At 43.6% G+C, this 27,012-nt stretch overlaps 1 protein-coding gene across 1 annotated transcript in view; it reads right to left on the bottom strand.

Moving 5' to 3' along the window:
• Window positions 1-255: 255 nt before the first annotated feature.
• LOC124035657 (transcription factor Maf-like) overlaps window positions 256-27,012 on the bottom strand; it is a 175,225-nt gene continuing 148,468 nt past the window's right edge. The window contains exon 3 of the mRNA XM_046349223.1: window positions 256-2,155. The gene's annotated coding sequence lies outside the window, so the exon portion shown is untranslated. The remainder of the gene's footprint in view (window positions 2,156-27,012) is intronic.

Genomic DNA, 27,012 nt, shown 5'->3' with positions numbered 1-27,012 from the left:
AGGGCGCCCCACGCCACTTTGTGCACTGCCACTTAATTGGAGCGCCCCAGTTTGCCCTCCCTCCCCTCCCCCCCTACACCCTCCACACCCCCTGCTCTCTCACTCTGGCCAGGTTCTTTCTGACATCAAAGGGGGGGGGGGTTATGCATCCCTTCAAAGTGCTTAAAACCCATTCAGCTCGGTGGTTTTGCTTAGGAGGTCCTTTTTAAAAGGAACAGTATTTCCATCACATGATATTTTCTGTCATTAAGGAAACTTAGAGTATGTACCCTGAAAACATAGGATAGAGTGCTTCCATTGGCTTAGAGAGAGTGTCTCTTCCTCTGTCTGAATCAACGGCCACCAGCCTGTCTACGGTAGGTATTAGGATCACAATGCATATTTTCATCTACATGTCAACATGTACTAATTACAGCTGAGGGTTCTATACATACAGAATATACATACATACACCACTGTATTCCACTCGTCTCCCTTTGAGAGTGTTTATGTGTGTGGGGGTGGGTATATGTGTGTATGCGCGTGTGTATGTGTTTGTTTGTTTTTAACCGTCACGACGAGCGTCCTACCCGTAACGTTTAGAAACAGATCGACTGGCGCTCTCCTCACGAGTCTCTGGGATGGGCGAGAGGAGGAGCTGAGAGGATTGTGGGAGCAGGCGAGGGGCTGTTTAGGTATCAGGTTTGTCCTGGAAGCACATCGATAGGTAGAGGATGCAAGAGGATGAAGATGCTGTCAGGTTATCTTGCGTGCGTTGCGTTCCATGCGCAGTATCCTCTCTTGCACCAACAGCTGTAGTTGGTCTGGTTGTTGTTATGTCTTCAGTAGACCGTTTGAGATAGGTCAAAAGTCAATATGGTTTCTGCAACCTTGAAATCATACTGTGATGATCCGTTCGCCTTGTTTGGCCGTACAGAAGAGCACCTGGGTAAACCATGCCAGGTGTTGTGGGAGAGAGAGATAGAGACACCTGCCTTAGCTGAGGACATGTGTTGCCCTATGAGAGGTCCATGAGAGAGACCACAGTACAGAGACCCGAAGGGCCATTGGTACAAGCTATTCAAAAGGGATGAGGAAACAACAAAGAAACAAACCAAATACAAGATCGGCCGCCCACAGATCTCAGGTAGACACATGACATAGATGCATTGGGGACCCTGCTGAGGATACTATAGTATGTTTACTCTCTAATACTTTATTATTGGTTCTACCTTCATAATATAGGCAACACTATATGACTTAGTCACAGTCCCATTGTCTTTATAGACAGACATGTTTCCCTAATATGTCTGCAGGTATTCAAATAATACAATGAGCTATTACTTGCATTTCTATGCATTTAGTCAAATGTACAGGTCAACAAAATGTCCTACATAGTATACCTTAGGTTAATACTGCCTGGTAAACATAGGAATCTAGGATTAAAAAGGTGTAATCATTGTACTATTCACAATTATGAGTTTTGTGATCTACAAGCATACTGAGGAACACAGTAAAGTCAGATCCATGCTATAGTACATCACTCATGTCCATTGGAGAGGAAGACTGGTTCATTATGCAAATAGTATACACTATAGTAGTCTTACAGTCCAACTAATCCCAAAATGATACAGGAAGTAAGTTCTCTAAAACGAGGAACATATTGTCAATGGTAGTTACAATGACCTCTGATAGGGAAGATAGAGTAAGGGATTTCAGAGGGAGGAGCTGGGTTGCTTGGGTATTTTATCCTAAATCAGGAATGCTGGACTTGGATGAGTCTTCTTAGTGGAGGATCCCACTTGGGGGAAAAAGATTGGTTTTTAGATGAACTACTTACAGTAACATGCATCAATGTTTTGTTTACCCCGTCCCCCCCTACAGAGGAAATGGTTTCTCCAGTAATATTCTTCTGATGTTGTCAATCATCTTGATACATCATTTGAGTCAGTGTTTTGTTTTTGTTTTTGTTTTCTTACAAAAAAGCTGGAGGTGAAATAGCGGAGAGGAAAGTGGGAGTAGGAAGAGGCTCTGAAGCATTTCTCTGCAGGGGGTCTTTTAGGGGTCTTTTCTTCTTCTCCAGTGAAGTCATCTTTAGATGTTGTTGTGCTTTGTGGGGTTCCTCATGTCATTGGTCAGTCACTCTAAAGTCATCAGCGTTCAGTCGCCAGGTTATCTGCAGACATGGAAAGAGAACAATAGAGAGAGAGACCGAGCGAGAGAGAGGGAGAAAGAGAGGACAATAGAGAAGGTGAGAGTGAGAGAGAAAGAGAGAGAAACAGAGAGAGAGAACAATAGAGAGAGCGAGAGGGAGAAGGAAAGAGAGAAAGAGAGAGAAACAGTAGAGGTCATTAAATGTGTATGAGTCAGACCACCCATCTGTGTGCCCTTTTTGTGCCCCCCCCCCCCCACACACACACACACAGACACACATGACTGTCAGTGAAAGAGCGAGAGGGACCCCACCATAACCTCCACAGACACTGGGCCCACCGTGTCACAGCCATGACGCAGGCTGACTCACTGTTATTTGGGGGGGGGGGGGGGGGGTGCCCTCCCTGGTGCCTGTGTAAAAACAAAGGGCCGGTGACCACCCTGTGAGTGTGTACGGTCTGACTGCATCGACGCTGAGATTCTGAGCGACAGCGGCGGCTGCATGGGGGGTGACTCCTTCATCAGCTTCAATTAAGGCCAGAGAGACAGAGATGGCTACAGAGGCCGCTCACTAACAGCATGGATGAGTCTAACCTCTGGATTAAACACAACCCCTCAGTCAAAGATCTCTGGGTTTGAGTCTACAGAATAATACTCATTAAGTTTATAGTTCTATGATATATTCATCTCTAGAATGCATCCTTGAGTATCTATTTGGTCAGTTCTGATATCCTTGAGCCATTATTACAATAGAAAAAAACATTTGAGTATACCAAACATTAAGAACACCTAAGCTTTCCACAGGGATACTGGCCCATGTTGACTCCAATCCTTCCCACAGTTGTGGACTATTCTTGATTCTTGATACACTCGGGAAACTGTTGCCCATTTAACCCTCTGAATGGCACACATACACAATCAATGTCTCAATTGTCTCAAGGCTTAAAAATCCTTCTTTAACCTGTCTCCTTCCATTCATCTGCACTGATTTAAGTGGATTTCACAAGTGACATCAATAAGGGATCATAGCTTTCACCTGGATTCACCTGGTCAGACTGCGTCATGGAAAGAGCAGGTGTGCTTAATGTTTTGTGTCCTCAGTGTATAACAACATGGCCGACAACAGAGTGATTACACAGACTCACAGTGAAGGAGCACTACACATCAATAACTGACACATCAGTTCCTTTATCTAGCCTGTGTTTACTCTCTAAAGCCAGGCAGTCATGCCACTGTGAGAGAGTGCTTTGGGTTGATATTTTGCTGAAAAATGCTTGAAAGGTTTCCTACCCCCCCAGGTAGAGTAGAGGTTTGGGATGATTCATACGGGCTGTGTGTGGGTGGGCCATTAGACAGAGAACAACAGCTACAGTGAGGGAAAAAGGTATTTGATCCCCTGCTGATTTTGTACATTTGCCTACTGACAAAGAAATGATCAGTCTATAATTTTAATGGTAGGTTTATTTGAACAGTGAGAGGCAGAATAACATTTTAAAAATCCAGAAAAACGCATGTAATTTTTTTTAGACACACACACACACACACACACACACACACACACACACACACACACACACACACACACACACACACACACACACACACACACACACACACACACACACACACACACACACACACACACACACACACACACACACACACACACACACACACACACACACACACACACACACACACACACACAGCTATTCGGAACAACTCTTGCTAAAATGCTAAAATCCTAGAATCATAAAATCCCTGCTCTCATTACTATAACCCATGATGATGTGGGTCCGGTATACCGCGTAAGCAATAAGGCCCGAGGGGGTGTAGTGTATGGCCTGTTCTTTGCACGATGGTAACGCAGAGTGCCTGGACACAGCCCTTAGCCGTGGTATAGTGGCCATATATCACAAACCCCCGAGGTGCCTTATTGCTATTATAAAATGTTTACCAACTAAATTAGAGCAGTAAAAATCAATGTTTTGTCATACCTGTGGTATACGGTCTGATATACCACGGCTGTCAGCCAATCAGCCAACCAATAGTCCCTAGTCCAATCAAACCTCGCGAATAGTCCCTGCGATATGCAACTGTTCAGGGAAGTCAGGAACCAATACACAATACCTACTCAGCAAATTGGGTGCAGTCTATCACAGTGCCATCCGTTTTGTTACCAAAGCGCCTTATACCACCCACCACTGCGACCTGTATGCTCTAGTCGGCTGGCCCTCGCTACATATTTGTCGCCAGACCCACTGGCTCCAGGTCATCTACAAGTCTATGCTAGGTAAAGCTCTGCCTTATCTCAGCTCACTGGTCACCATAGCAACACCCACCCGTATCACGCGCTCCAGCAGGTATATCTCACTAGTCATCCCCAAAGCCAAATACACCTCCGTTGGCCGACCTTTCCTTCCAGTTCTCTGCTGCCAGTGACTGGAACAAATTGCAAAAATCGCTGAAGCTGGTGACATAAAGTTCCCTCACTAACTTTAAACATCAGCTATCTCAGCAGCTAACCGATCGCTGCAGCTGTACATAGTCCATCAGTAAATAGCCCACCCAATCTACCTAACTCATCCCCATATTGTTTTTATTTACTTTTCTGCTCTTTTGCAGACCAGTATCACTACTTACATACCATCATCTGCTCATCATCTTCTGCTCATCTATCACTCCAGTGTTAATCTGCTAAATTGTCATTTCTTTGCTACTATGTCCTATTAATTGCCATACCTCCTCATGCCATTTGCACACACTGTATATAGACTTAATTTTTTCTAATGTGTCATTGTTTTTGTCACACTGCTTTGCTTTATCTTGGCCAGGTCGCAGTTGTAAATGAGAACTTGTTTACCTGGTTATAAAGGTGAAATAATTTTCATTTTTTAAAAATCAGCATTCAGGGCTCAAACCACCAAGTTTAAAATGTTGCTTTAATCTCAGGTGGTAATAATTATCACTGCCTGCCTCCCATGTACTTTCATCATCATCTCTTTACATTTTACAAAATGGTCAGACATGATTTCCTACATGAAAACAGGAGAGAGTAAGGCCTCAATGTGTACTACCATATCAGTATGGCCCGGGTGAGTCACTTGTTCACAAACAAAGCCTCTCTTTCTCCAGCTGAGGCCCAACATACGCAGGTGGTTCAGGGCAGCACACACACGTGCCCTTCCCTGTGAGGATACAGTGTGTACTGCTTACATACCAGATTCAGAAGAAAACAACTGTAAGCTACTGCTTTGTCCCAGTACAGAAGGCTGATTCCTCACAAAACTACAATAAACAGGACCCATAGAAAGGTCCTTTGGAGGAAGTTTGGTTGACATATATTTTACATTTGTATCTTAAAACCTCAGTGGCCGTATTGAGTAGCTTGGATGAAAGATGCCCAGAGGTACCCAGAGTAAACAGCCTGCTCCTCAGTCCCAGTTGCTAATATATGCCTATTACTATTAGTATTGATTAGAAAACACTCTGAAGTTTCTAAAACTATTTGAATGATGTCTGTGAGTATAACATAACTCATATGGCAGGCAAAAACCTGAGAAGAAATCCAAACAGGAAGTGGGAAATCTGAGGTTGGTCGATTTTCAACCCAGCCCCTATTGAATATACAGTTGGATATTGGTTATGTTTACTTCCTAAGGCTTCCACTAGATGTCTTTAGAAACTTGAATGAGGCTTCTACTGTGATGTGGAGCCGGATGAGAGCTCTTTGAGTCAGTGGTCTGGCGGAGAGCCAGGTCCTGGTCAGGAGCATTTCACATGATAGCGTTCCATGGCTTTTCTACAGACAATGGACTTCTCCGGTTGGATAAAAAGATCCTAATGAATGATTCTGTACTTAGTTTGAAAAGTTTCTACGACCTGTAATATAACTTTTTGAAGTTTTTGTCCGACGTTCGGCTGGACCAACCCAAGTGTTTGGATTTGTGTACTAAACCCGCTAACAAAAGTAGCTACTTGGACATAAATAATGGACATTATCGAACAAAACAAACAATAATTGTGGAACAAGGATTCCTGTGAGTGCATTCTGATGAATATCATCAAAGGTAAGGAAATACTTATAATATTATTTCTGATTTCTGTTGACTCCAACATGGCGGCAATTTTTTTTTCTTAGCGCTGTCCTCAGATTATTGCATGGTTTGCTTTTTCCGTAAAGTGTTTTTGAAATATGACACAGTTGTTGCATTAAGGAGAGGTATATTTATATTTCCATGTCTAACAATTGTATTTTCATCGACATTTATAATGAGTATTTCTGTAAAATGATGTGGCTCTCTGTAATATCACCGGATGTTTTTGGAACTAGTGAACGTAACGCGCCAATGCATACTGAAATATTAACTTTATCAAACAAAACATACATATATTGTGTAACATGAAGTTTATGAGTGTCATCTGATGAAGATCATCAAAGGTTAGTGATACATTTGATCTCTGTCTGTGCTTTTTGTGACTCCTCTCTTTGGCTGGAAAAATGGCTGTGAGTTGGTGGTGACCTAACATAATCGTTTGTGGTGCTTTCGCTGTAAAGCCTATTTGAAACCAGACACTGTGTTGGGATTAACAACAAGATTACCTTTCAAACGGTATAAAATACATGTATGTTTGAGGAATTTTAATTATGAGATTTCTGTTGTTTTGAATTTGGCTCCTTGCACTTTCACTGGCTGTTGTCATATCGATCCCGTTAACGGGATTGCAGCCCTAAGAAGTTTTAATTAAAGCATAATTGATAAATAATTAATTGAAACACTTGTGGAATTTTGGCCTTACTCAGGCCTCCTAAATAAAGTCCTGTTCTGTTCTAGTTTTGTGAGGAGTCTCCATCCAGTAACCTGTGCTCGACTCAGTGTTTGTGAGTATCCATACAACTAGAGATCACATTCACTGCCCCAGGGCTACACTCATCCACTCTGAGAGAACCAACACAGTCCTGAATACACCCCTGGCTAAGAGGTAAGCTGTGTTTGGGAGCAACACAATACTCTAGCAGTGTGAACAACACAGCCACCCAGTGATGGGAACGGTTGGCCACTCCGCAGCACCAAAGCAAGGTGTTAGCACTTGAGGTCGTTTGCCTCATCAATAATTGACAGAGGCAAACCAATCAGAACAATTTGCTCCCCACAGCAAAGTGCTAGAGCAGGCTCACACCGGTGAATCATTAATGAGGCAATTAGCAGAGACGGTTAGACGGTTAGCCTCTCGCTAGTACCGCACTGCTCCTCTGACGCTACGCTAAGCTGCACCTGGTCCTGTCATAGATGCTGTTGACAGAGTGGTCCTGGTCAACGCTCAGATAAGGAGAAAGGGAAAGCTGCAGAATGTAATGATGTGCTGCTGAAGCCACTGGGTAGAATGTGAGCTGCGTTACAGAATTAAATGTTGTCAATGTGTTGCACAGGCTTCTTTAGGAGCACAATGCAAATCCGTCACCATGGGGGATTGACCAGTATTGGCCGTTGCCGTGGAGAGGGCCAGTTGGAGCTATTTCCATGGCTATTCCGGTGTGGGAGAGTCTTTATGGACAAGGATGACATCGACCTGGGTGACATCACTCAAACATTGGGGAAAACAACAACAAAGATGGCGTTTCTCTTTAAAGTCCAGTGTCCAGGATTGTTGTTTGACGGAGAAATCAAAGTCCTGAGGGAGCTGCTCACGAAGCCTGATCGAGCGGCCATATTGGAACCATATCATAGCTAATCGATGCAGCTCTCTCTGCTCTTTCAGCTCTGGGTCCAGTTCAGGCTCAATTAAACCAGCAACCTTGATCTGAGGAACAAACCATGCAAACCTTGCACAGCGCATAGATTATTCCCAAACACATACATATTCTCACACACGCATACTCACATATAAGTAATACAAAAAATATACTATATTCTATACTATTTGATGCCCATTTTGTTCAGTTCAAATGAAACACTGAGGAGATGAATAGTAAGTTGTTTACCCATAATCAGGATTTTCCCCTTTGAAAAAGACAAGCTTTCCCCTGAATATCTCAGCTTTCTAATCACCTTAATGCAGTCTCAGTTTCAATATATCTCACTGATGGAAGTATTAGGAAAGGAGGGAGAAAATGAGAAAGGCAGAGAGAGAAAAAGGAGAGAGAGAGAGGAGAGAAAAAAATTGCTAACAAATGAATTTGTTTCCCTGCTTTCAAATTTATTTCATACTTAAAATTTGTTATTTGTATTTTAGTAATTGTTTTCTTATTCAATGTAGCATTTTATTGGAATTAGACTGAGACAAAAACTATTTTACACAGCTGAACTGACAGTACATCATTTTAAATAATATTTCTAATGTAATGTCTTCAACCTACCTATGCAGCATATTCACTATTAATCATCATAACTATTCCATAGTAACAACTTTGGAGCAGTTTTATCTCCTTACTTGATTTACATAGCTCTTAAAGGGGCAGCGCAATTATATTACAATTGATTGGTTGGCCTGTCAACTGGCATGGCTGATATTGACACTTGTAGACAGTTACTGTCTGTTTAATGATCACTATTCACTTTTATAGCCCTCTCTGGACCACGTCACTAATAAATATTTGCAAAGAGGAAATTTGCCGTATGTCTTGAGAGAGCCATAAAGCTGGCACCTATGTGTTTTGAGATTAGCATGTAATTAAAATAGTAAATCAATATTTATTAAGCTCTATTGCAAAACAAATGAGAATTGTAGCGGGGTCGCCAATGCATGCCGGGGCCAAGAGAGCAACGATTCCTTTTACTGTCCATCTCTCTCTCTCTCTCTCTCTCTCTCTCTCTCTCTCTCTCTCTCTCTCTCTCTCTCTCTCTCTCTCTCTCTCTCTCTCTCTCTCTCTTATGCTAGCAGCTTAATATAAAACATTGCATCATTAAATGCACCCACCTTGACCTCATTTAATTTATAATGTGAATATAAAATGCATATATCACCTTTCTCTCAATCAATTGTTGAAACAAATGTAATAATAACTTTGTGTGTGTGTGTGCGCGTGCGTGCAATCATGTGTGCAGGTGTGTGCATTGCTTTACTGTATTTGTGTGTATGCTTTAGAGAGAGAGAGAGCATCTTCAAGTTCTCCCATCCCTCGTCCAGATGCAAGCACAAACACACAGACTAAAGCATACACACAAATACAGTAAAGCAATGCACACACCTGCACAAACTCAGCACACACCCAGGGTGAGGTCAGGCAATCCTCCCCTACTGTACCCAAAACCTTGTTTCAGCTAAGTCAGCCCTCCACAGCCCCACTTCCAGCCCTAGTCACGCAAACCCAGGACTAATGGGTCTAAAATAACACGGTGACACGTCCACTTCCTATTTCAGACACACACACAGGAACACACAAGAGGCGCTCTCACACATACTGGTGTGCACACGTACAAACACCTACCCAGACACGCACACACACGCACGGCGGGCACACTTCACCTCAATGAGACCCTCTTCCCCTTTTCAGACACAGCTATAAAAAGGTGAGAGCAGACTCTATCTCACCACACCTTCTACATCTATAGCAAGTTAAGGGACTGGAGAAAGCAAACAGTTGTAAATTAATACAACCCCTTTCACCTCTGTAGGCTAAAATGCACAGATTATAGTAGGAATGGCTGCTACAATGTCTAGAGCCATATATCTACTGTACATATGCTATGCAAAAGAGAAAGAGTAGCCAATAAAAACTCAATGGAGCACTCCTTTTATTGTTTAAAAATTGCTCTACATTTTAACGGCTGAAGAAAACATTGGTCAGATTCAATTATGCATTAAAAAAAATAAGTTATGAGCTGGCGGCTAAATTATTGATGCTGGCATGGATAGTGGCTCAGCGTTGCCAATGTGTCAACTCATTTCTGCTGACGTTTCTTCCTGTATTGATAATTTTTCATCTAAAAAGGTCCATAAAGTCTTGATCTGTGAAAGATGGCAAGTGGCCGGGATATCCTGTAATAAGCAGATTGGAGAAATGATACATAATTATTGGAGGGAGTGAAAATGGGTTTGATATCATATCTAACATAAAACACTGGATGTATGAACTGGATTTTTTTGTCACAATCTGAGGATTTAAACTAAATCAATTGCAACCACTTAAATGTTTCTTCGACCGGATGTGTTATTAATTTCTAGGCATCAGGTCCAGTGTGCCATATTTACCAGAAATATTGAGGCACAGTTAGGGCTGTGGCGGCCATGAAATTTCATCAGCCAGTGATTGTCAAGCAAATTACTGTCGGTTTCACGGTAATTGACCGTTAATAAACATAAACACATTTAGCATCTCCTGGCTTCCACACATAGCCTATAAGCCATTTTAAAAAGTCTAATAAATCCATGTAATACAGCCAACACCTTCACAATCCATTATTTATTTTAGACAGATCTAAAGAAGCATGATATGAAGAAAATGTAGTCTATTTCAGAAGAACAGAATAGCATACCCTGAGATGTCATTACGCTAGGTCCTGATGTGGCTATGTCAAATGGCTGTGGGCTACACTAGTTCATTTAGCAGACAAGATTTGCTTAGAATTCCGTAGCATTATTTTATATGATTTTATAGTATGAAGAATATAATTGAACAAAGCTGAATAAAATATAAATCTTTTCTCCAAACGATTTGAGGGAGTGCACACATGCCTCTATTCTGTGTTGGTCAGTTAACAAAGAAATAGGTATTACTATAGTCTTCATTTAGAGTTATTAATGTAACATTAGATGTTCTACAAACGTTGGGCAACATGTTTTGATGTTTATTACATTGTAAGGCTTCATGATGCAATTCTAATGATGATTTGAAAAAAGTTGCTTGAAAAAGGCATGAGCTCTGCTTTGTTTTCTTGCGCAGGCTATACACAGGCTATACACACTCTAATAGTTTCTCATTCACAATTTGAAAAGCACTTGATAATGCCTCGAATTTCACTGCGGCACCGGAGTGCTGCCTTGTACCCTTCTCCCTGAGTGTGCTGTCCAATCAAGTGAAGACAGACACATCGGGAACGCAACTGTGCGCATCCTTATCCAATTCCGAGGTGCATATTGAAGACATTGGAAGAACGGTCCACATTTACTTTCATCAGCCAACAAGATGTGTAGGCCTAACGAACAGCAAAAGCACTAGCCAATGTCAAACTACGATCCTCCATAGTACAAAAGTCGACCTATTCTATTCTGTGCGAGAAATAAATATTCCAAACACATTCTGGGACAGTTGTGGGATGAAATAGATTAATTAATACAAACAGCAATGTGCTTAATATTAGGAAAGTTGATAAATAAAGATAGTAGGCTTAGCCTATAGAAAGCTGATGGGATCCTCGTCTTTTTATTAGCGGCCATCACTCTGTTTTCTCCCGCAATTACATAGCCTATAGAAATGTTGCACAACATTAAGCTCATGGACTCTCATGAAGTGTTTGATTAGATTTTCAAAAACATTTGCATTGATGTCAGAGTGATTAGAGGTACAATAGAGTGCTGAGTACCAGGCAGTTAGCGCGTTTGGTAGGCTACTAATGACCATCAGCTGTATCAAAGTTTGGAGAAGTCTAATTACCGTGACCAATCGGTCACGTGAAATTTGACTGCCTTCATGACTTGTGACCGCCGGTGTGGTGGTACTACGGTCACTGTAACAGCCCTAGGCACTGTAATGTAAGCCATTTCTACTTCTCAACACCTTGTATCACTATAAACTCACCAGATACCACATGGAGGTGGTGTTATATCATGTCCACACCATCGTTATGTACGTTTGTATGTATTTGTGTATTTAAAATAGGTGTATCTAAGTGGGTTGTTGACTGTCTTTGTCTTGGGACTGTCCCTCTCATATGCACACGGATGTCACACTTCCTGTGATGCAAATGCCTGTGATTTAACTGCAGATAGCCACCAAGTATAGAGCATCTGTTTCTGTCTTCTTTCTCTTTATCTCTCTTTCTTTCTGATATGATTTACCTGCACTCCTTTTTTTGGTCATTCCTCATTTAGTCTCTTCCTTTAACCATTACTTGTATTACTCATAAGGTGAATGCACCAATTTGTAAGTCGCTCTGGATAAGAGCGTCTGCTAAATGACTTAAATGTAAATGTAAATGTATATTTACGCACGCACACACACGCACGCACGCACGCATGCACGCACGCACGCACGCACGCACGCACGCACACACACACACACACACACACACACACACACACACACACACACGCACGCACGCACGCACGCACGCACGCACGCACGCACGCACACACACACACACACACACACACACACTGGAACTAATACAGTGAGGAAGCAAGAGAAAACCACACCATTGACGTGCAGGAGCGTTTCTGCACAAAGATAAATAAAAAGTAAAAGTAATGATGCTGTTATAGCAGCCAGCCAATTCTGGTGTTTTAGCACAACTACCGTCATCTGTTATTTGAAATGCCTTTTTTTCTTCATATTTGTTTTTACTTGAATACAGAAACATAATGTATTCTACACAAAAACTGTTAATGAATTAAATCGCAATCTCCTGTTTTGACATTGTTCCTGTCCCTGATTCAGATCAGAGATGAATGAAAGGGCTGGTGGGATGTTGTCCGGAGGCAGAAAAACACAATTGAAAGATGAGAAAACGAAAGAGAAATCGACAAGTGCGGCCGGCGTACGGCTGCGATGAGAACACTGTGCTCTTTTCCACCCTACAAGGTTAACGGAACAGAGCATTCGACTTGTGGAAAATTCCAGATGACCTTCTGCTTATCTGAGTCTTGTTTTGCCGTAACGCTCCCTTGCCTCTGTTCAGTGGCTGTGTTCACAGTGCTGGGTGTAGGTGTTGGGGAGTGAGTGACCCAGAGGCCTATGCAGGAACACCTACAACCCGCCAGAGATAAGAGTTGCCTCAGCTGAATATCACAGCTCATTACAACCAAGGAAACTGCACACAGCCAAAGCCAAAATGGCAGGGGTTTGACACACAGCTCTGTTCATCTGAAAGGTTATGATACTTCTCAACTTTCCATTTTTAAATATCAAGCTCAGAAGGGAAAGGGAAAATTAAGTCAAATTGAGATTATTATTTACAGATTACTCTTAAATTAATTGAGACTATTTTGAGGAAGTGTACTGACTATGGTGTCTCAAGATGTACAAACAGTAATATTTCCACAAAAGCTAGTGCTGAAACACTTTCTGGAGACATAGAAAAACCCAGATACACGTCCCAATCAGGTTACCCTCTGCCCCTACTATGGTAGACTGTAGAGGACTGTCCCTCCACTGATCTGGGGTCAGCGAGCAGTGAACCAGGCCCTGAATGGCTGTCCTCTGTGACTCATGTGTTTGTACAATGTGAGGTGGGCCTGTGTCTGGATGTTAGTCATCTCTCTCATCGCCAGTCCGCTCATCTCTCAACACATTACCCACACACTGTGTGTAAGAGTCTCAGACCTAATCAAACACACATGGAGAAGAAAGCACAACCACACACACATGCATTTACATCTACATACAATTTGCTCCTGTATCACATTATGCAGCCGGTATTTGGTGTGTGGAAATTTCCAGCTAATATGTTTGGTGAGGGAGGGGGAACTACACGGGACTTATCTCCCCTAATTCAGGGATATTTTGAAAGTAGAACACTCTGGAGAAGTGTTCAGTCTACTACTGTCAGTGAGACCACAGAGAGCAGAGACACACATCACCCAATCAGATCCTGTATTTTTAGAACACAGTAACAATGAGCTCCGTACCATAGATCATAGAGTATAGCACGCCCACTTGGTGTTTCACAATCTGCAGTTGTTCACCAGTGGCTGTTCGGAAACATACACACCGATGTAGACACACACATGCATAAACACACAGATTCACAAGAACACATGCACACGCACACGCACACGCACACAGGCACACGCATGCATGCACACACACTTACAGAAACACGCTCAAATCAACAAATGGATATGTGCTCACATTGATGTGTACACGTCTAGTATAGATTACTTCTCCAACCATGATAATATTTTACTGTCCAGTGAGTCTAAAAGAAGTTCAATTTTGAACATTTTAATTGCAGGAATTCTGTTTAATTTGGAAAAGATTAGTAACAGAACGAATGCAAGAAATGCTACCTTATGTGCATATTTCATCCATTTTGTTTCAACTGCTGTGGTTCCTACATCAGATGAACAATATGAGTTGCAAAAGCTCATAAAATGAACTAATGGCTAAATCATGTTTTCTTATTCAAAGGTTTAAGGCCAGGCACCACACCCGAATAGGGTCAACTTTAACCAGACACAAATATACGTTTTTGTATATAAAAAAAAATGAAATGTATTATTAAAATATGCCAATTATGCAACATCTAATTAAATATGCACATATTTTCACCTCACACAAATACCTTTTTTTTGGACACTGGATAAAGTCAGACTAAATATTTTGGTTTCATTTTGTTAAGACACTCCAGGACCGGACTGTTTGTGGATAAATATTTTAAGAAGAAAGTGTATATATAGAATAAAACATTTACAACATATCAACAATGACCTATGTTACAGTATAAGTCTGGGGAATACGCCTAAGTATGATCACAACATATGGTGAATGCAGATGCTTCTGAGGCTGAGAAAAAAACTGTTGGCATTTTGGGAAGAGTCTGACTTTTGGGAAATGGCAGTTAAAGACCAGGACACTGAATTTAGACACTGAACGCAAAAGACTGTATTTAGACCCAATCATCTATCTCTTTAAAGTCATTTCCATACAGTCCAGTTTGTAACATTCTCTATGAAATGGGCTTTTAAATGATGTGTGATTCAATGTAGTGAGCTTTGAGATTATGGATGTCCATTTAAATGTGGTTACAATTTTGATGATGGTAGTATAATAAACTAATCATACTACCTTTTGAAAATAAACTATCCAAAACACCAAAACATCTCAAAATAGATGGCCTGAAAAATAATTCATATATAAAAGATTTCACCTAATGAAAGATCTAACAAAAATAAAACATTCAATTCAATCAAACATCAGGACCATCATCAGGCTGTAGACTAGAGGATTAGGAGTTTATGGGAGAAGATATCTGTGAAATGACATCTTCATTTCCATCCTTACAATACCATCGTTAAAGTCCTGATACTGCAGTATGGTTGTGACCCAGCACCTGAATTGAACCGAGAGGAAATATTTATCATTTCAATTTGGGAACTAAAATATGTCAAGAAGCCGTCCTACTCCACAACACATGAACCGTGGAACCTTTTCAAAAGGCACTTTGTTATAATGAAATTGGGCGTGTCATAATAAAGCTGTTGAAATGTGGAACTTGGAGATTGGAGATTGGAGATTAGAGATTGGAGATTGCTCATTGGTTGTTAGCATGGCCAGTACACAGAATGTGTATCATTGTGAAATAAGTCAATTATATTGGTTTATTGCTCATTGTCCCTCTTGAAAATCTAAACCAGTCTCACAGTCAATGACCCATATGCAAACAATTACCCCATTCCACACAGCGCCTCATTTCCCCATACAGGCTAGTCAAATCTGGGCCAGTGATTTCTATTTTACTGAGGATTCTCCAAGCATGTTGTGGTCAGAGTGGGAAAAGAAACCTTGCTCTTAAAAAGTAGCACATGTATTCTGAGTGATTGTTATGCAAACGGAACAAACAATACCATTTCTGATATTTTTTACATTTTTTATTCATTTCATTTGTGAAAAAACAATGCATATTTTTTACGCAACAATTTACCATTTAACGTCCCTAAATTATTATACTATTCCCTTGCCTCTCCTCTGAGAATTAAGCAAAAGTCAAATATTACATGAAAGGAGAGAGAGAAAGTGAGAGAGAAAGGGTGAATAGAAAAGCTCAGAAAAGAGAGAGGTGGAGAGAGGAGGAAAAGAGAGAGGTGGAGAGAGGAGGAAAAGAGAAAGAAAGATTGAGAGCTCACATAGAAACGTTATCATTCGTTTTGGATGAGTGATCCATCACTGCTTCTCTATGAGAGAGAGAAAAAGAGAACAGTTGAACGAGAGCGGGAGCACGAGATAGAGAGAGAGAGAGAGAGAGAGAGAGAGAGAGAGAGAGAGAGAGAGAGAGAGAGAGAGAGAGAGAGAGAGAGAGAGAGAGAAATAAAGGATCTGTGTAACTCCTTGGGAGCGGAGTGGATGCCTGGGTTAGGGCAGTTGTAATGAAACATTCATAATATGTCTTAACACGCTCGGCTGAATAGCGCAACGCTTACCGATGCCACGGTCGTCAAGGTCACGGTTACCGTGGCGCTACTAGGAGCTGGAGGTTGCCGTGGTATCTCCGAGGTACCACCGAGTGAAACAAGCACAGGTCACAGACACGTCTCTTTTTAACATGCCCTCCGTGTGAGTGAGTGTGTGTGTGTGTGTGTGTGTGTGTGTGTCCATGTGTGTGTATTTGACTGTGATCATGGCCATCTCTTTGTCACCATGAGTCAAGTTCTTATTCCTTTGATCATTTTAATGGGGACTGTTCAGATCCTCAACCCTCCAGTGTGATCTTTCATTTTCCGTAAGATACTGCCTTTCTAATTGATATGTGTGTGTGTGTGTGTGTGTGTGTGTGTGTGTGTGTGTGTGTGTGTGTGTGTGTGTGTGTGTGTGTGTGTGTGTGTGTGTGTGTGTGTGTGTGTGTGTGTGTGTGTGTGTGTGTGTGTGTGTGTGTGTGTGTGTGTGTGTGTGTGTGTGTGTGTGCGTGCGTTTTTTGGGGCGTATGTGTGTGTGTCGTCTCTGACTTGTGACAGTTAACCTTTCCACGCCTCAACTGATGAGTGAGTGTGTTCATCACCTAGTTTGTGGTATGTGTGTGTGCCTCTGTCTGTGTGTGTGTGATGTGGTAGCAGAGCCTTAGTTAGCACACACTGCTTCAGTCCTGAACTGATCTCTGACTATGTCTTTAAGAAGAGGGGCTGTGAGGATCAATAGGCATCAGAAGCCTTCAATAATTATATTCATCACACCTTGATACAGGCTGACTCAACAGTCTACACTACTCCTGCATGTTACTGCTGATTGGGAGCATAGACAGACCTACTCACTGACTCAATGACTACAGCAATATCATTACCATTGAAAAGGTCAAGGTGCCATGTTTTTTGGTTTTGAAGGGATGATGATGGTTAACAATACTTATATTAACTCAAAAACTAGAATAATAGTGTTGCTTCCAGTTGGGAAAACTCTGCATGTCTTTAGTTTAAATCTCATCTAAAAGGAAATACTCCTTCTGTCTTCCAACTGTAAAAGTTCAAAAACAGGCATTTGAGTAAGAATGGTGCATTATCGCTAAGTAACGTTTCAGGGCTACATTTTAAGCTGTGTAGTGAGCGGTGACAAACGAACTACCATTTTAATTTCGATCAGGAGGAGAAACACATGGCTGGAGCCAACGGAGTCAGCTCTCTCATTCTGCCACTGACTGGGACCATCTGGACCCAATAAAGTTTTTCTCCTTGAATCAACAGCTGTCGAAATGACACAGAACCACTCTTTTTTCCTTATCAATCTTTCTTTAGTTTTTCCATTCTTTCTTTTTTATGTACTCATTTTATTGTGGTTGGAGCTTCAAGGTCTGTTTTATTTGGGCAATTAAATTAATTAAAATGTTGACCATGTTCACCTGTTTTTCTTTGTTTTCTCCATCACTTTCTCTCCCCCTTCCTCTCTCCCTATCTCTCATTCTCTCTTTCTCTCCCCCTTCCTCTCTCCCTATCTCTCATTCTCTCTTTCTCTCCCCCTTCCTCTCTCCCTATCTCTCATTCTCTCTTTCTCTCCCCTTCCTCTCTCCCTATCTCTCATTCTCTCTTTCTCTCCCCCTTCCTCTCTCCCTATCTCTCATTCTCTCTTTCTCTCCCCCTTCCTCTCTCCTCCCTATCTCTCATTCTCTCTTTCTCTCCCCCTTCCTCTCTCCCTATCTCTCATTCTCTCTTTCTCTCCCCCTTCCTCTCTCCCTATCTCTCATTCTCTCTTTCTCTCCCCCTTCCTCTCTCCCTATCTCTCATTCTCTCTTTATCTCCCCCTTCCTCTCTCCCTATCTCTAATTCTCTCTTTCTCTCCCCCTTCCTCTCTCCCTATCTCTCATTCTCTCTTTCTCTCCCCCTTCCTCTCTCCCTATCTCTAATTCTCTCTTTCTCTCCCCCTTCCTCTCTCCCTATCTCTCATTCTCTCATTCTCTCTTTCTCTCCCCTCTTCCTCTCTCCCTATCTCTAATTCTCTCTTTCTCTCCCCCTTCCTCTCTCCCTATCTCTAATTCTCTCTTTCTCTCTTTCTCTCCCCCCCTTCCTCTCTCCCTATCTCTCATTCTCTCTTTCTCTCCCCCTTCCTCTCTCCCTATCTCTCATTCTCTCTTTCTCTCCCCCTTCCTCTCTCCCTATCTCTCATTCTCTCTTTCTCTCCCCCCTTCCTCTCTCCCTATCTCTCATTCTCTCTTTCTCTCCCCCTTCCTCTCTCTCTCCTATCTCTCATTCTCTCTTTCTCTCCCCTTCCTCTCTCCCTATCTCTCATTCTCTCTTTCTCTCCCCCTTCCTCTCTCCCTATCTCTCATTCTCTCTTTCTCTCCCCTTCCTCTCTCCCTATCTCTCATTCTCTCTTTCTCTCCCCCTTCCTCTCTCCCTATCTCTCATTCTCTCTTTCTCTCCCCCTTCCTCTCTCCCTATCTCTCATTCTCTCTTTCTCTCCCCCTTCCTCTCTCCCTATCTCTCATTCTCTCTTTCTCTCCCCCTTCCTCTCTCCCTATCTCTAATTCTCTCTTTCTCTCCCCTTCCTCTCTCCCTATCTCTCATTCTCTCTTTCTCTCCCCCTTCCTCTCTCCCTATCTCTAATTCTCTCTTTCTCTCCCCCTCTCCTCCCTATCTCCTCTATCTCTCCCCTTCTCTCTCCCTTCTCTCTTCTCTCTTTCTCTCCCCCTTCCTCTCTCCCTATCTCTAATTCTCTCTTTCTCTCCCCCTTCCTCTCTCCCTATCTCTAATTCTCTCTTTCTCTCTTTCTCTCCCCCTTCCTCTCTCCCTATCTCTCATTCTCTCTTTCTCTCCCCCTTCCTCTCTCCCTATCTCTCATTCTCTCTTTCTCTCCCCCTTCCTCTCTCCCTATCTCTCATTCTCTCTTTCTCTCCCCCTTCCTCTCTCCCTATCTCTCATTCTCTCTTTCTCTCCCCTTCCTCTCTCCCTATCTCTCATTCTCTCTTTCTCTCCCCTTCCTCTCTCCCTATCTCTCATTCTCTCTTTCTCTCCCCCTTCCTCTCTCCCTATCTCTCATTCTCTCTTTCTCTCCCCCTTCCTCTCTCCCTATCTCTAATTCTCTCTTTCTCTCCCCTTCCTCTCTCCCTATCTCTCATTCTCTCTTTCTCTCCCCTTCCTCTCTCCCTATCTCTAATTCTCTCTTTCTCTCCCCCTTCCTCTCTCCCTATCACTCATTCTCTCATTCTCTCTTCCTCTCTCCCCACTCATTCCTCTCTCCCTATCTCTAATTCTCTCTTTTCTCTCCCCCTTCCTCTCTCCCTATCTCTAATTCTCTCTTTCTCTCTTTCTCTCCCCTTCCTCTCTCCCTATCACTCATTCTCTCATTCTCTCTTTCTCTCCCCTTCCTCTCTCCCTATCTCTCATTCTCTCTTTCTCTCCCCCTTCCTCTCTCCCTATCTCTAATTCTCTCATTCTCTCTTTCTCTCCCCTTCCTCTCTCCCTATCACTCATTCTCTCATTCTCTCTTTCTCTCCCCCTTCCTCTCTCCCTATCTCTCATTCTCTCTTTCTCTCCCCCTTCCTCTCTCCCTATCTCTCATTCTCTCTTTCTCTCCCCCTTCCTCTCTGTCTATCTCTCATTCTCTCATTCTCTCTCCCTTCCTAACAGCCAATCTCTCATTCTCTCTTTCTCTATCTCTCTCCCTATCTATAATGATATCTTTCTCTCCCCCTTTCTCTCTGCCTATCTCTCATTCTCTCTTTCTCTCTCTTCCTCTCTGCCTATCTCTCATTCTCTCTTTCTCTCTCTCTCTCCCTATCTATAATTCTCTCATTCTCTCTCCCTTCCACTCTGCCTATCTCTCATTCTCCGTTTCTCTCTCCCTTCCTCTCTGCCTATCTCTCATTCTCTCATTCTCTCTCCATTCCTAACTGCCTATCTCTCATTCTCTTTCTCTCTGCCTATCTCTCATTCTCTCTTTCTCTCTCTCTCTCCCTTCCTCTCTGCCTATCTCTCATTCTCTCTTTCTCTCTGCCTATCTCTCATTCTCTCTTTCTCTCTCCCTTCCTCTCTGCCTATCTCTCATTGTCTCTTTCTCTCTCCCTTCCTCTCTGCCTATCTCTCATTCTCTCTTTTTCTCTGCCTATCTCTCATTCTCTCTCCCTTCCTCTCTGCCTATCTCTCATTCTCTCATTCTCTCTCCCTTCCTCTCTGCCTATCTCTCATTCTCTCTCCCTTCCTAACTGCCTATCTCTCATTCTCTCTTTCTCTCTCTCTCTCCCTATCTATAATTATCTCTTTCTCTCCCCCTTCCTCTCTGCCTATCTCTCATTCTCTTATTCTCTATTCCTTCCGAACTGCATATCTCTCATTCTCTCTGCCTATCTCTCATTCTCTCTCCCTTCCTCTCTGCCTATCTCTCATTCTCTCTCCCTTCCTCTCTGCCTATCTCTCATTCTCTCTTTCTCTCTGCCTATGGGTGGGGTTATATCCTTCCTGTTTGGCCCTGTCCGGGGGTGTCCTCGGATGGGGCCACAGTGTCTCCTGACCCCTCCTGTCTCAGCCTCCAGTATTTATGCTGCAGTAGTTTATGTGTCGGGGGGCTAGGGTCAGTTTGTTTATCTGGAGTACTTCTCCTGTCCTATTCGGTGTCCTGTGTGAATCTAAGTGTGCGTTCTCTAATTCTCTCCTTCTCTCTTTCTTTCTCTCTCTCGGAAGACCTGAGCCCTAGGACCATGCCCCAGGACTACCTGACATGATGACTCCTTGCTGTCCCCAGTCCACCTGGCCATGCTGCTGCTCCAGTTTCAACTGGCCTGGGCCCTAGGACCATGTCCCAGGACTACCTGACATGAGGACTCCTTGCTGTCCCCAGTCCACCTGGCCATGCTCCTGCTCCAGTTTCAACTGTTCTGCCTTACTATTATTCAACCATGCTGGTCATTTATGAACATTTGAACATCTTGGCCACGTTCTGTTATAATCTCCTCTTTCTCTCTCCCTTCCTCTCTGCCTATCTCTCATTCTCTCTTTCTATCTGCCTATCTCTCATTCTATCTCCCTTCCTCTCTGCCTCTCTCTCTTTCTCTCTCTCTGCCTATCTCTCTTTCTCTCTCCCTTCCTCTCTGCCTATCTCTCATTCTCTCTTTCTCTCTCCCTTCCTCTCTACCTCTCTCTCTTTCTCTCTCCCTTCCTCTCTGCCTATCTCTCATTCTCTCTTTCTCTCTCCCTTCCTCTCTGCCTATCTCTCATTCTCTCTTTCTATCTGCCTATCTCTCATTCTCTCTTTCTCTCTCCCTTCCTCTCTGCCTATCTCTCATTCTCTCATTCTATCTCCGTTCCTCTCTGCCTCTCTCTCTTTCTCTCTCTCTCTGCCTATATCTCTTTCTCTCTCCCTTCCTCTCTGCCTATCTCTCTTTCTCTCTTTCTCTCTCCCTTCCTCTCTGCCTATCTCTCATTCTCTCTTTCTCTCTCCCTTCCTCTGCCTATCTCTCATTCTCTCTTTCTCTCTCCCTTCCTCTCTGCCTCTCTCTCTTTCTCTCTCCCTTCCTCTCTGCCTATCTCTCTTTCTCTCTCCCTTCCTCTCTGCCTATCTCTCTTTCTCTCTCCCTTCCTCTCTGCCTATCTCTCTTTCTCTCTCCCTTCCTCTCTGCCTATCTCTCTTTCTCTCTCCCTTCCTCTCTGCCTATCTCTCATTCTCTCTTTCTCTCTATCTTCCTCTCTGCCTATCTCTCATTCTCTCTTTCTATCTGCCTATCTCTCATTCTCTCTTTCTCTCTCCCTTCCTCTCTGCCTATCTCTCATTCTCTCTTTCTATCTGCCTATCTCTCATTCTCTCATTCTATCTTTCTATCTGCCTATCTCTCATTCTATCTCCCATCCTCTCTGCCTATCTCTCATTCTCTCTTTCTCTCTCCCTCTGTGAGCCTGGTGATTGAGGGGCTGGACGTCTCAGTCAATCTGTCAGCGGCTGACTGTTTTACAACACACGCACTACACTGATGGACACCATCACTCACCCAGCAACAGCCACACAGACATAGAATAAACTGAGAGGGAGAGAGAGAGGGAGAGAGAGGGTGAGATACATTACATGAAAGAGAGAGATAGAAAGAGATGAAAAGAGGAGAGATGATGTGAACAAGAGAGCAAGCGAACTGAATAGACACTTGAACAGAGTGACAGAGGGATAGAAAACAGAGAGTGTTATAGTAGGTGCTAAAGTTAGTGTTAGTCGGGTCATGATAAGGTTCTGAACTGATTAAACCCCATGGTGGGTTTTTTCCTCTCCTTAGTGGAGACAGAATCATTATGTATGCGTCCAAAATGGCACCCTATTTCCTATATAGTGCATTACCTTTGTAATGCACTATATAGGGACTAGGGTGCCTTTTAGGACACAGACTTTGGTACTCTCCTTTCTGGAGAACAGAGGAAAATGTGTTCCACCCAACTGGCAGATTTGCCTCTTAGCACTTCCTCCATCATTATTTCATCCCTAAATAGCTCTCAAATGTGTCAAGGCCCAGCAATAATAATATTTTCAAGAACTGTACTTCTAGATGGTGCTCAAAATTAGAGTAAAAACAACTTCATCTAGACGTTATCTGGAAGTGTGTAACACCCCCTAGAGTTTATTGACGCACCCGTGTGCTAATTAACATTTAAAAAAGTCCCCATCGGAATCTGTCAGGTTAAGCTAAAGATATATCAAACCACCACCTATTCTATTTGTAGCGTCCGGACAGTTTGGGCTGCAAACTAATGTGACCCCACTGTGGAAAGGGACTTGTCTGGAGGTTACCGGTACCGGTTTAAAGTATTGAGGTAGTTTTGCGCCTACCCAAAAAAAGAGGTTAAATATGTGTAATTTCTCTCTATATATATATATATGCACACTGAACCAAAAAATAAATGCAACATGTAAAGTGTTGGTCCCATGTGTCATGAGCAGATATAAAAGATCCCTGAAATTTTCCATACAGACAAAAAGCTCATTTCTCTTATTGGTCCACAAAATCCCTAATCCATCTACCTGACAGGTGTGGCATATCAAGAAGCTGATTAAACAGCATGATCATTACAAAGGAGCACCTTGGGCTGGGGACAATAAAAGGCCACTCTAAAATGTGCAGTTTTGTCACACAACACCATGCCACAGATGTCTCAAGTTTTGAAGGGGCGTGCAATTGTCATGCTGACTGCAGGAATGTCTACCTGAGCTGTTGCCAAAGAATTGAATGTCCATTTCTCTGCCATAAATTGCCTCCAACGTCATTTTAGAGAATTTGGTAGTACGTCCAACCAGCCTCACAACCACAGACAACGTGTAACCACGCTAGCCCAGGACCTCCACATCCTATTTCTTCACCTGTGGGATGATCCGACCAGCCACCCAGAACCGACTGCTGATGAAACTGAGGAGGGTCTGTAATAAAGCCCTTTTGTGGGGGAAAACATTTTGATTGGCTGGGCCACCCATGGCTGTGCCCCTGCCCAGTCATGTGAAATCCATAGATTATGACCTAATGAATTGATTTCAATTTACTGATTTCCTTATGTAAAATTGTGAAAATTGTTGCGTTTATACTTTTGTTCAGTACAGTGCATTCAGAAGGTATACAGACCTCTTGACTTTTTCCAACTTTTGATATGTTACAGTCTTATTCTCAAATGGATTAAATATTTGTTTTGTCTTAATCTACACACAATACCCCATAATGATAAAACCTGAAAACAGGTTTTTAGCAATGTTTGCAAGGCAATGTCGAGGCACAGATCTGGGGAAGGGTACCAAAACATTTCTGCAGCATTGAAGGTCCCCAAGACATGAGCTTTCAATTATCTCTTGTCTTTTTTGTTATTCATGAATGTGTTATTCAATGAGTTTCTATGGGATTTAGTAAAGGCCAAATTCAATATCATATCAAATAATTTATTTATTGTTTTGATACCTAAAGGGGTTCTAAAATTCAAAATCAAATAACTAAGTGATCCATGGTATGACCATCTTAAAACAATTCCATATGTCAGCTTATAACCTCCCCCGTCACTATTTCACGTATCATATTTTCTTTCACACTAAAAAAATCCCACCTCACAAAATAAAGCCAGCCAGCGGTGCCATGAGAAGAGAAGAGTCTGGTGATGTGTAGTATAGGGCCAGCCAGCGGTGCCATGAGAAGAGTCTGGTGATGTGTAGTATAGGGCCAGCCAGCGGTGTCATGAGAAGAGTCTGGTGATGTGTAGTATAGGGCCAGCCAGCGGTGCCATGAGAAGAGTCTGGTGATGTGTAGTATAGGGCCAGCCAGCGGTGTCATGAGAAGAGTCTGGTGATGTGTAGTATAGGGCCAGCCAGCTGTGTCATGAGAAGAGTCTGGTGATGTGTAGTATAGGGCCAGCCAGCGGTGCCATGAGAAGAGTCTGGTGATGTGTAGTATAGGGCCAGCCAGCGGTGCCATGAGAAGAGTCTGGTGATGTGTAGCATAGGGCCAGCCAGCGGTGCCATGAGAAGAGAAGAGTCTGGTGATGTGTAGTATAGGGCCAGACAGCGGTGCCATGAGAAGAGTCTGGTGATGTGTAGTATAGGGCCAGCCAGCGGTGCCATGAGAAGAGAAGAGTCTGGTGATGTGTAGTATAGGGCCAGCCAGCGGTGCCATGAGAAGAGTCTGGTGATGTGTAGTATAGGGCCAGCCAGCGGTGCCATGAGAAGAGAAGAGTCTGGTGATGTGTAGTATAGGGCCAGACAGCGGTGTCATGAGAAGAGAAGAGTCTGGTGATGTGTAGTATAGGGCCAGCCAGCAGTGCCATGAGAAGAGAAGAGTCTGGTGATGTGTAGTATAGGGCCAGACAGCGGTGTCATGAGAAGAGAAGAGTCTGGTGATGTGTAGTATAGGGCCAGCCAGCGGTGCCATGAGAAGAGTCTGGTGATGTGTAGTATAGGGCCAGCCAGCGGTGCCATGAGAAGAGAAGAGTCTGGTGATGTGTAGTATAGGGCCAGACAGCGGTGCCATGAGAAGAGTCTGGTGATGTGTAGTATAGGGCCAGCCAGCGGTGCCATGAGAAGAGAAGAGTCTGGTGATGTGTAGTATAGGGCCAGACAGCGGTGCCATGAGAAGAGTCTGGTGATGTGTAGTATAGGGCCAGCCAGCGGTGCCATGAGAAGAGAAGAGTCTGGTGATGTGTAGTATAGGGCCAGCCAGCGGTGCCATGAGAAGAGTCTGGTGATGTGTAGTATAGGGCCAGCCAGCGGTGCCATGAGAAGAGAAGAGTCTGGTGATGTGTAGTATAGGGCCAGACAGCGGTGTCATGAGAAGAGAAGAGTCTGGTGATGTGTAGTATAGGGCCAGCCAGCGGTGCCATGAGAAGAGAAGAGTCTGGTGATGTGTAGTATAGGGCCAGACAGCGGTGTCATGAGAAGAGAAGAGTCTGGTGATGTGTAGTATAGGGCCAGCCAGCGGTGCCATGAGAAGAGTCTGGTGATGTGTAGTATAGGGCCAGCCAGCGGTGCCATGAGAAGAGAAGAGTCTGGTGATGTGTAGTATAGGGCCAGACAGCGGTGCCATGAGAAGAGTCTGGTGATGTGTAGTATAGGGCCAGCCAGCGGTGCCATGAGAAGAGAAGAGTCTGGTGATGTGTAGTATAGGGCCAGACAGCGGTGCCATGAGAAGAGAAGAGTCTGGTGATGTGTAGTATAGGGCCAGACAGCGGTGCCATGAGAAGAGAAGAGTCTGGTGATGTGTAGTATAGGGCCAGCCAGCGGTGCCATGAGAAGAGAAGAGTCTGGTGATGTGTAGTATAGGGCCAGCCAGCGGTGCCATGAGAAGAGTCTGGTGATGTGTAGTATAGGGCCAGCCAGCGGTGCCATGAGAAGAGAAGAGTCTGGTGATGTGTAGTATAGGGCCAGCCAGCGGTGCCATGAGAAGAGTCTGGTGATGTGTAGTATAGGGCCAGCCAGCGGTGTCTGAGAAGAGAAGAGTCTGATGTGTAGTATAGAAGAGTCTGGTGATGTGTAGTATAGGGCCAGCCAGCGGTGCCATGAGAAGAGAAGAGTCTGGTGATGTGTAGTATAGGGCCAGCCAGCGTGCCATGAGAAGAGAAGAGTCTGGTGATGTGTAGTATAGGGCCAGCCAGCGGTGCCATGAGAAGAGTCTGGTGATGTGTAGTATAGGGCCAGCCAGCGGTGATGAGAAGAGAAGAGTCTGGTGATGTGTAGTATAGGGCCAGCCAGCGGTGCCATGAGAAGAGTCTGGTGATGTGTAGTATAGGGCCAGCCAGATGAGAAGAGAAGAGTCTGGTGATGTGTAGTATAGGGCCAGCCAGCGGTGTCATGAGAAGAGAAGAGTCTGGTGATGTGTAGTATAGGGCCAGCCAGCGGTGCCATGAGAAGAGAAGAGTCTGGTGATGTGTAGTATAGGGCCAGCCAGCGGTGCCATGATGTGTAGTATAGGGCCAGCCAGCGGTGCCATGAGAAGAGAAGAGTCTGGTGATGTGTAGTATAGGGCCAGCCAGCGGTGCCATGAGAAGAGAAGAGTCTGGTGATGTGTAGTATAGGGCCAGCCAGCGGTGCCATGAGAAGAGAAGAGTCTGGTGATGTGTAGTATAGGGCCAGCCAGCGGT

This window comes from Oncorhynchus gorbuscha, linkage group LG05 (genome assembly GCF_021184085.1).
Source record: "Oncorhynchus gorbuscha isolate QuinsamMale2020 ecotype Even-year linkage group LG05, OgorEven_v1.0, whole genome shotgun sequence".
Lineage (NCBI taxonomy): Eukaryota > Metazoa > Chordata > Actinopteri > Salmoniformes > Salmonidae > Oncorhynchus > Oncorhynchus gorbuscha.
This window is presented reverse-complemented; position numbering and strand designations above follow the sequence as displayed.